General features: G+C 32.5%; 1 pseudogene; it reads left to right on the plus strand.

Moving 5' to 3' along the window:
• LOC107739186 (polyphosphoinositide phosphatase-like) overlaps positions 1-11,882 on the plus strand; it is a 109,783-nt pseudogene that overhangs the window by 87,545 nt on the left and 10,356 nt on the right.

The raw sequence follows: 11,882 nt of genomic DNA on the forward strand, positions 1-11,882 counted from the left end.
ATCTCATGTTTTTAAATGAAAAAAGTACTCTTTGTGATCAGTTTTCGGTCCTTTGTATTAAACTATACACATACATGATGCTGTTTTGTTTATAATTGTTTAAGCAACTTAATTAATTATAGATGGTTTATAGACATTAATTTAAACATTATGCACTTTTTTTCAAAGATAGTTGTGTTATTTTATTGCTTTGAAGAAACGTGCATTAGTAATATTTTGCTCGATGCGCCCTCTTGTGGCCTCAGGAGAGAAGCCAAAAGCTTTTTTCCCCCCTAACTGAAATTATGCTTTTTAAATTTGAATATAATTCTAATATTGATAATATTTAAGTACAAAATTCGAATTTAGTTTTTTGACAACCCTAGTCGACACACACCAACACAAACACACACTTCTCAACATGTGTTTGTCATGCTGTGCTCACGTTTGTTACAGGCAAAAACATCATATAAAATGTTCATATGCATATTTATTTAAATTGATTTAAAGATTTAAAAAATATTAATTATTATAATTTAAGTAATAATAATAATAATTAAATTAATTGATTGATTTATGTGAATGAATAGATAAGTAAAAATTAATTTAAATATTTAAATGAATTGATTTAAATATTTAAGTAATTATTAGTTCATGTATTTATTTTTTATTGAATGAATATTTGACTAAATATTAATGTAGATATTTAAGTAAATAATAATGTGTGTTTGTTTGTTTATGTGAATAAGCATTCAAGTAAATATTCATTTAAATGTATAAGTACATTAATTTAGATATTTAAGTAAATGTTAAAATGTGTCGACATTTAAAATTGTTAAAGTATGAAAGTTTGTTTATTTATTTTTATTTATGGGAATTAACATTTAACTAAATGGTAATGTTAGAGTTTAGGTAAATTAATTTGGATATTTAAGTAGATATTAAAATTTCATATTAGCATTTATGCATGTGAATTAATTAATTTATTATTTATCATTTATCATTTGTTCTAATAAATATTTAAGTTAATATTTAAATACAATATTTATTTATTTATGTGTATGATTGTTAATTAAAATTAGTGCTGTCAATCGATTAAAAAAAATAACTAATTGCAAATTTTTTCTGAAATTAATCGCGATTAATCCTTTTATATTGCAATAATTTCACATTCAATCTTCAAATTAATGCACAAACAACATAAAGGCAGTATATTTTTAATATTTGTTTAATGGCATCTTTTTTATGACTGAAGGCCAGTATCACTGATATCAATTAATACTGATTTCTCTATAAAGTCCCCCCCCATATTTAACAGTATAATTAAGAGCTATCAATTTTAACATTTATTAGACTTTAAAACAACTTAAAACAATCTTCACATAAACTCATTATAATAAATGTCATATTTAGCTACATGTGCCCCTCAGCAGAAATATACAGAAATTGAATAAAGTTATCAAACACTAAATTCTAAACTAAATACAGATGAATCCTTAAAGCTATAAAAGTTATTGATTTCCTCTTTTTTTTAATCGCCTTTTTGGTAACTTCATGACTAAACTAACCACGACATTGCATGCATGTAGTTTGTTTTGCGCTTTCATTCGCTTTGTGCATGCAACTGTAGAACACTCATTTGACTCGCGCGACGCTGAAGTGAAGTGTAGCGCGCGTCTGAAACGTCTCCGGTTTGATGTGGTTATAAAGACGATCTGTGACTGAATAAATGCACTTCTTGTCAAGAGAAAAAGTGACAGAAACAGCAGTTTTGAGAGGGGTGGCCAACCCTAGCTCCGCCCCTGCGTTAATTGCATTAAATATTTTTAACATGTTAAACTGAAAAAATTAATCGTCTGCATTAACGCGCTAATTTTGACAGCTCTAATTAAAATTTTTGTTTATGTGAATGGATATTTGAGTAAATTTTCATTAAGTTAAGTAAACTAATTTATTTGTGTGAAATATTATGTGAAATAAAAGTACAGTAAGTTATTTATTTATTTATTTATGTGTTTATTTATTTAAAAAGCATCGTGTACTGTGTGTCATCTATAAATAAAATATTTTTTGCGGTCCGAACGGTCGTTTGCCTCGTTTACATAAAGACAAATGTGCTGTTTACTTGCAGTGCTCAAATCAGATGAATACACACAAATATTAATGTTATATTGTTTTTTCCCCCAAGATTTTCCATGTTTTCCAATTAAATTTTTCTGCATTGATTTGATGATCATCTGTTTTGATGCTTTAAATACATTTTTATAATAAAAAGCATGTATAATCTATTGAATACATTAAATAATTTATGGCTTTTTTTTTTTTTTACATTTATACGGCCCTATGAAATCTTGTATTTTTCCAGAAATTCTGTTGTCTGTTTAATTTTTTTCTGGAATTATGATTTAGTACATTTATTATTAGAAACTGTGATAATCAAATGAAGGCATAGTAGTTTAATAGTTTAATCTTTTAAAAAATGTAATCAAATGAAAATGTAACAATTCCTCATATTTTTTTTGACAAAGTGCTGCACAACAGAGGTTTACTGTTAAAATTCAAACTTTTAAAATACTATAATTAAACCATTCTAATAAATATGTAATAAATATTTAATAAATAATTAATTCTAATAAATATCTAAGTTAATATTTATGTTAATACTTTTTAATTTTTTTAAATAATTAAAACTTTTATTAAAAAAATTTAAAATCCCTTTAAGTGTGTGTGTGTATAGATAGATAGATAGATAGATAGATAGATATACACTGCCGTTCAAAAGTGTGGGATCAGTAAGACTTGTAATGTTTTTTAAAGAAGTCTCTTCTGCTCATCAAGGCTGCATTTATTTGATCAAAAATACAGAAAAAAAACAGTAATCTTGCAAAATGTTATTACAATATAAAATAATGGTTTCTATTTGAATATCCTTTAAAATATAATTTATTTCTGTGATGCAAAGCTGAATTTCCATCATCATTACTCCAGTATAAAGTGTCACATTATCCTTCAGAAATCATTCTAATCAGGTTAAATCAAACTTTTATTTTGACGGGTAGCTGTGAAGAGATTTTAGAGTTTAGCTTCAGCATCTTCAAACACTGTTTGTGTACAGAATATATTTCTATATTTTGCAAATGCAGATGGATATTCATGCTTCTCATGATTTCTCTCTCTCTCGTCTCGTCTTTCAGGGAGTTCATGCCGAAGACGGTCGGCCTCGACCCGAGTCCCTTCACCGTCCGCAAACCAGACGAGAGCGTGAAGTCAGTGCTGGGGTGAGTCTGAGAGACCGATCTGTGTGTTCATTCTAGCTCTGCTGTCCTTCAGGTGTGTGTTTATATGCGTTTATATCATGAATATATATATATGCGTTTATATCATGCATATTCAGAGCCTGAGGCCTGAGCTTCTGGTTCCCTGCAGGAAAACTCAAAAACAACAATGCCAACATATACACAATAATCTGGAGCTGCAGAATCTCTAGTGGCTAAAACAACAATTAAGTTTATAATTGTTGTTTGGAATAGTTCATTTGAAAAAAAATAATTATATTACACTATTTCAATGCAAAATTTCATATTTATTATGTTATTTAATATATTATTGTATGTGTGTGTGTGTATATTCTAAAAGTTAATCAGACCAACAAGAGAACAACAACAGTATACAAGTGCCATGACAAGTCTCAGTTAGTCTAGCACAGTACATGTAGCTAGGGTGTTTTTTTTTTTTTAAATAATAGAATGGAATAGAACAGAACTAGTTAGTGAATAGGTAAGTGCTAGTATTAGTTGGTCAGGTGCTGGCGAAAAAGATGTGGTTCTGGCTGTCCTGGAAGGAGTTATGGTTGACGAACCCAGATGTATATAGCAGTTGTGATGAAACGATGGGTTTGCTGGAACCACGAGTAGTTCTGTCTTAGTAAGGTTGAGCTGAAGGTGATGGTCCTTCATCCGGCTAGAAATGTCTCTCAGGCAGGCTGCAATGCGAGCAGCTACCGTCGGATCATCTGGTTGGAATGAGAAGTAGAGTTGCATAGCAGTGATAAGAAAAGTCATGCTTCTGAATGACAGATCCTAATGACGACATGTAGATGGAGAAGAGAAGTGGTCCAAGCACTGAGCCTTGAGGAACCCCAGTAGCAAGAAGTTGTGACTTAGAAACCTCCCCCCTCCAAGACACCCCGAAGGACCTACCAGAGAGGTTAGGCTTGAACCACTGGAGTGCGGTTCCTGAGATGCCCATCTTCATGAGGGTGGACAGGAGAATCTGGTGGTTAACGGGGAATACTGGTCTGTAGTTTTCTAAAAGTGCTGGATTTAGAGAGGTTTTTTTAAGCAGTGGGCTTACCCGAGCCTGCTTAAATGCTGGGAGAAATGTACCAGTGTGAAGAGAGGTGTTGATAATGTGAGTAAGCGAAGGCATGACTGAATAAGAAATGACCTGAAGGAGGTGAGTGGGGATAGGATCAAGTGGACAAGTAGTAGGATGATTGGAAAGGATAAGTTTGGAAACGTCCGTCTCCGAGAGTGGAGAGAAGGAGGAGAGAGAGTGTGTATTAGTCGTTATGAAGTTATGATCAGTTTGTGGTGTGGGGAATTGGTCACTGATGGTTCTTGTTTTATTTGTGAAGAAAATTCACAGAAGCAGTCGAGCAGCAGAAGAGGACAGCAGTTTAGTAATATTTCAAGTTTTCAAGTTTATTTGTACAGCGCTTTTCACGATACAAATCATTGCAAAGCAACTTTACAGCAAATTAAGTTTCTACAATATTTAGTGGTAGCTTATCAGTGGTGACTGTCAGTCAATGTACATATGGCAGAAATGTACGGAAAAATCAATTAAAGACGTAATCAAACAGACGATAAACACTATTAACAGAAAACATATTATTAAAATTAATATGCATTGCTAAGAACTTCATTTGGACAACTTTAAAGGCGATTTTCTCAATATTTCGATCTTTTTGCACCCTCAGATTCCAGATTTTCAAATAGTTGTATCTCGGCCAAATATTGTCCTATCATAACAAACCATACATCAATGGAAAGCTTATTTATTCAGCTTTCAGATGTATAAATCTTAAAATTGACCCTTATGACTGGTTTTGTGGTCCAGGGTCACTCTCAACTGAAGGGAAAAATATTTTTAAAAAGTCATATAAGCAAATAATGTAATTAATTATTCATTGTTAATATAATTAATGTAAAATGTGTTTGTTATGGTTTTAGTTTTAGTTAATGATATAACCCTGGCTCTGAAAGTTCAGTAGGTCAGAGTTGATTTGTTTCCATTGATTACAGTGTTTTTCCTGTTCAGAGTGGCTCTGAGTGTTTTATGAGTTTGTGGATGAGGTGCTGGTCTGGTCTCTCAGCAGTAAGTCCAGTAAGGAGGAGGCGGTGTTGCAGAGGAAGACGGCGGCCAGCACTCCTCCTCCTCCCAGCGAGGAGCAGATCTCCAGCAGCTCTGAGGATGACTCCGAGGAAGAGCGCGAGGAAGATGGGCCGGTGTCTCAGTGCTCCACGCCAATCAAACTGTCCGAGCCGAGCGACAGCATGAGGTACAGCGGCCACGCACAGCTCTCATTTATAACATTATAATACACACTGTATACAGTATGCAGATGTTTTGTACAGTATGCATGCTCACTAAGCAAACGAGCACATTTGATGAGATGCTGTGTCCCACAATGCACCGGTGTAGTGTACTGGTGTTTGAATGCATATTGCTTTACATGATTTTTTTACAAATAATATTTATTTAAGCATTAAAAAGAAGTAAGCTAGTAGTTTCAAACTGTAGTAGGCTATTTGTGCTGTTACCAGGGTTATAGTTAACTAAAACTAAATTGATAATTAAAAAAAAAAATGTAATTAAATATATAAATAAATAAACTTATTTTATTTTAGCTAGCTGTCAAGGATGCATTTTTTATTTTATTTTGGTTGAAGTACTGAAATAACTAAAACTAATAAACTTCAAATTAATAAAACTTAATAAAACACTGTTTTAAACAACCAAAAACTAATAAAAATGTAAATAAAAAAATTTTACTTTAAAAATAAAATAAAAAACACAAAATATAAAAATATATTTATATATTTTAATTTATTTTTAATCAATTATATATATATATTTAATTTTTTTTAATCCATTTAATAATTTTTTTTTAGTTTAAGTATTATTTCTATTTTTTTCTCTATTAAACGTACAAAAATGTTCGACGACACGTTCAGCATCGCCATGACCAACTCTGCGAGGTCAGCGCCTAGGGCTGTCAAAAAAAAAGTTAATTTTCAAATATTCGTCGAATTTAAAATAAAAATCAACATTCGAATGCAAAAATGTTGCATTCGAATTTTAGGTGTTCGTCAGGCAGCATTATCAGTGGCGCACAAGATGCGATGACGATGTAAGTTCCGTTGCATTTGAATGTTTTTCCTAGTCTATCCAGTTGAACCCACTAGATGTGGCACTGCTGTTCATTCAAATTATTGTGGAAACAGAGAACATCAATGCGGAGATCTTGTCAAAACTAAAACCAAGCCGTTCACACAGAACGCATATTTATCACATTTTCTAGAGGGACATCTATCACCTTTGCACTCGCGTCTCGCACAAGAGAGCCGCATGTTTAGAAAGCCATGTAAAATTAATGTAAGTTCAACTTTTAAAAAACATGTCTCGAGACTTTATGGCGGTTTTTCCCCATCCCCACTGTATCTCATGTTTTTAAATGAAAAAGTACTCTTTGTGTTTGGTTTTCGGTCGTTTGTATTAAACTATATATACATACATGATGCTGTTTTGTTTCTAATTGTTTAAGCGACTTATATATGGTTTATAAACATTATTTTAAACATTATGCACTTTTTTCAAATATAGTCCTGTTATTTTATTGCTTTGAAGAAACGTGCATTAGTAATATTTTGCTCGATTCGCCCTCTTGTGGCCTCAGGAGAGAAGCCAAAAGCTTTTTTTCCCCCTAACTGAAATTATGCCTTTTAAATTCAATTTAATTCAAATATTGATAATATTTAAGTACAAAATTCGAATTTAGTTTTTCAGCCTTTTTGACAGCCCTAATAGTGTATTAAATCTGTGCAATAGTTTATTGAGCCCTTTTCTTTTAACAGTTTTAAATCTCAGTTACTGTGTGCTCTTGGAGAGAGCTTGATTGTCTTGACTGTCGTAACAGAACACGACACGCAGATTGAATGCTGAATGATAGACAGACGCAGCGGAGAGAAGATTTTACATCAACTTGAATTAAATATTCATCTGTACCTCACATTAAACTATGGAACAGCTTCAGAACGCTTTGAATATAGTGCACGGAAATTTTATGGTGCTTTATAATGTTTTTGTGCCTTTCGCGGGGCTTAACAATAACACGGAATAATATACGCACAATAACGGATTTGGATCGGTTTCGTCTGACCGATAACAGAAAATGCCATTATCGGAGCCGATACCGATACTGAATATCGGATCGATGCATCCCTAGTTTTATTTGTTGTAAAACCATGGCTATTTTTCGTAAGAGCAGTATTGCTTGTGTGCGTTGGTGCTCTTATTCCTGTGTTTAAAATGGCTGAATGAATGTGCACTAACTGCCTTAAAGAAATTTAACGATGTTAAAACATTTAATTAATTTTAAACAGTACCACGTTGACAGTGCGACTACTTTGAATATTCATATTTTGGAATTGTTTTCTGGCTCTGTGTGAGTCTGGATCTGTCTCGCTCAACAATACGCCTGATCCCTGCTTTATTAAGATCTCCAGTGAGATTGTGATGATGCTGTGATGGGGTTTATATTCTGGAGAAACGTTACCTGAGGAAACAGCCTCAGTTCTTCCTGTTGCATGCATAGAGTCAGTGAGTCTCATTGATAATGACTCTTTTCACACCTTTCATTCTTTCTAATTTGCGGCGTACAAATAACTTTGACACAATGTTGCTCTTAATGCAATGCATAGAGAGCAACAAACAGTATTTATTGATTGCAAAATGTCATCATATATTTAGTTATTTTGTAATAGTAGTTGTTTAATTTTGTCTGTTATATTCCTGCTGAAATCAGTCTTGCTGTCGTGAATCTTTTGCTTTAGCCGAACAGATTGCACTAAATATTAATGTTTTTTTTTTGCATGTTTAAGAACATTAAATGACTTAAATGAAGTAGCAATAAATGAATGAATCTTGGCATGAATGGACAACATAAATGCAACATTAATATATATAGAGAGAGATATTATTTTTGTTGTTTTTTTATTTAACTTTATTTTTTTTGCATGTTTTACATTTGTCCATTTCTAATGCATTCAGCAGGTGAATGAACAACATAAATGCAACATTAAAAATATGCATGTATCCTTTTTTATGTATATATTTTTAGATTTAGATTTATTTATTGCATATTTCACATTTGGCAGTTTCTAATGCATTCAGCAGTTGATTAAACAAATGCAGCATTAAAAATACTATATTCATATTATTTGTGTGTGTGTGTGTGTGTGTTTCACAGTTGGCAGTTTTCTATTGCATTTAGTAGCTGAATGAACAATATATTGTAAATACAATGGAAAATGTACATATTAAACATTTACATATATTATTTTTGTTATGTGTATACATTATATTTTTTAGATTTATTTTAAGTTTTTATTTTTGCATGTTTCTCATGCGTTCAGCAGCGCTGTCTCTCTCTCTCTCTCTCTCTCTCTTTCTCTCGCCCTGCTTGTGTGACTCAAGGTTTCTGTCATGTTGCCATGCCGACAAGGCCGTTTGGGTTTATTTACCTTGAGAGACACTGAAGGAGGGATTGAGGGAAGAACGGAGGGATTTTAATGGATGAGAGATGAATGAATGAGCGGACGCTCGGGACTTTAATGAATAACATCAATGCAGACTGTTCTCTTGTCTTCTCTTTCTTGCATCAGAAAGGGTCATTTCATTGTAAACTGAATGAAAATGTGCTGCTGAAATTGTTCAGGTCAAACTGAAATGATCAAAAATAAACTTGAGCTGCTCATTTTGAACATTTTTAGTGCCCTAAAAGTGTTTTATCTCTTCCCTTTTTTCAAGTTTTATGGATTCTATTTCATGATTAAATTAAATGTTAGTAATCAAAAAGCATGTCTTATTAATTGCAAAAAAGGGGACATAGACATGGCCTTTCCCCATAGACAGATATATTTATTGTTTTAAGCGAATACTCACTTAATTTTGCTTAATTTTTCAGAGAAAAAGAGACTAAATGTCTTATTTTGCATCTCAAGTCAGTCATGATTTAAGAAAATCTGGATTTAAGATGAATTCTAAATGAACAAAAATGCTTGGTAATATAATCTTTTTAAAAAAAATTTTTTTACTGTATATAGTTTACTTGTGATGTGATTATTCATGAATCATTATTTATGAGTATTAATGTATGAATATATATATTTTCATTTCATATATATATATATATATATATATATATGATGTTGGTGTTTGCGAGTGGATGAAATGAGGAAGGTCCAAACTGAAGGATGGAGATATTAATGATTCTGAATGAATGCGTTACGCAAATCTGGTTCAGTCCGCTTATTGTTTGTCGCAGTCACACTGACCTGTTGCCATGGCAGGACACACACACACACACACACACACACATGTGTGAGTGGATGAAGGCAGTGTTGTGTGTGATTTGTTAGATGTCAGGAGAGCAGAAGTGAGTATTCAGTCAATGTTTCCTGCACTAAAATCTGTAGTAAATATGTGTAAGCAGCAGTTACAGACACAGCTGTGACACGTGAACATGACATGCAGCCAGCAGAACTGATGGTTATCCCTTTAAATTTTTTTTTTTTTTTTTTTGGAAAATCTGTTTTTATTATTTTTTTTGTCTTTTTTAAATTTTTTAAATTTTAAATGTTTTCCTATTGCTTTTTTCTTTTTAACCATGACGGAAAAAAAATGAAAAAAGAACGGTTATTGTATTTTTTTAATGCTATGCTGAAAACCAAAATTGAAATTAGAACCATACGCACAAAATGCTGCCAGAAAAAGTAAAATATTGACTTCTTTTCATTTTTTTGTCTTTTTAAAATTTTTTAAATTTTAAATGTTTTCCTATTGCTTTTTTCTTTTTAACCATGACGGAAAAAAAATGAAAAAAGAACGGTTATTGTATTTTTTTAATGCTATGCTGAAAACCAAAATTGAAATTAGAACCATACGCACAAAATGCTGCCAGAAAAAGTAAAATATTGACTTCTTTTCAGATTTTTGTTAATTAATTTTTGCACTTTTAATAAACATTTGAAAAATGCACAAATTAATATAGAAAAATGTCGATTTTGTCTTTTGGCCTAAAGTCTTCAGTCTGTCAGTTGAGTGTTTTTGTTCTCTCACGTTCGTTTTTCACTAGAGTTGTTTTCGAGCGGAGCTTCATTTCTCATACAGCTCACGTGGAAGGCTTCGCTCACAAACGCCGGGATAAACTCAACGACCGCGGCTGATGAAATATTTAAACGTGAAAACCTCATTACCTGCGACACTGTAATTACTCTGGTGCGTGTGAAATGTCGCATCAGTCACGTCTTGAGTTTAATCAGTATGTATACGAGTAAAACAGAGAAACGCGGGGGCCGCCGGAGGGAAACACCCATCAAACCATTAGTCGTTATGTAACAGCGGCTCGTTAGTGAGGGAGACCCTTCAGTTCACTTCTCAGTGTTTGATGTGTTTGGACGGACTGTTAAACAGCTTTATGCTGCTTTCAAACACATACAGCAAGAACAATATACTTTCCTTTATACAATAAGATTTTTGAAGTCTCTTCTGCTCACCAAGGCTGCATTTATTTGATCAAAAATACTGTAAAAATTGTGAAATATATTATGATTTAAAAATATGTTTTCTATGTGAATATCTGTTAAGCTGTAATTTATTTCTGTGATGCGCAGCTGTATTTTCAGCATCATTACTGCAGTCTTCAGTGTCACATGATCTTCAGAAATCATTCTAATATGCTGATTTGCTGCTCAAGAAACATTTCTGATTATTATCAATGTTGAAAACAGTTGTGCTGCACAATATTGTTGTGGAAACTGTGATATGTTTTATTTTTCATGGTTCAGAGATGAATAGAAAGTTCAAAAGAACAGCATTCATTTGAAATAGAAATCTTTTGTTACATTGTAAATGTCTTTACTGGCACCTTTGATCAATTTGATACATCCTTGATGGATAAAAATATATATTTCTGTAAAATTTCAATATAATTTATCGAAAACTCAAAAAAGTATCAAGAAAATTAGACTCCTATTGCACACACAGCTCATGTCACGTGGTTCTCTTGCAGTCCTGATGAATGGGAATCGTGGGATTTGACCTCAGTGATCAGGAATGTCTTACACTGACACTTAAGACAGGTTTGAGACGGTCAAGAGTGTGATGAGCTGAAGGACGCGTCTGTGATCGACTTATTCTTCACCCTCTGAACCGCTTTTATGTTCCCGTCCCTCACAGACGTGTTTCTGTCTTGGAAATGCCCGTCTTTATGTGTGCTTGTGCACTTTATACTGTGTTATCTGTGTTTTTATGTCTTCAGATCAAATTCAGTCGTCTCTCATGGTCTCAGACTCTATGATGAATCGTTGCAGAAATTAAAAACTGGAACTGATCACAACGGTTTACCAAAACTGTAATAAGTTTGTTGCATGTCCGACATTCAAATTTGAGTTAAGCATATTATTGTTAACTAATATATATATACATATATGTATATGTATATACAGTGGGTACGGAAAGTATTCAGACCCCCTTAAATTTTTCACTCTTTGTTATATTGCAGCCATTTGCTAAAATCATTTAAGTTAATTTTTTTTCCTCATTAATGTACACACAGC

The sequence above is a fragment of the Sinocyclocheilus rhinocerous genome, unplaced genomic scaffold (assembly GCF_001515625.1).
Source record: "Sinocyclocheilus rhinocerous isolate Xijiao unplaced genomic scaffold, SAMN03320098_v1.1 scaffold555, whole genome shotgun sequence".
NCBI lineage: Eukaryota > Metazoa > Chordata > Actinopteri > Cypriniformes > Cyprinidae > Sinocyclocheilus > Sinocyclocheilus rhinocerous.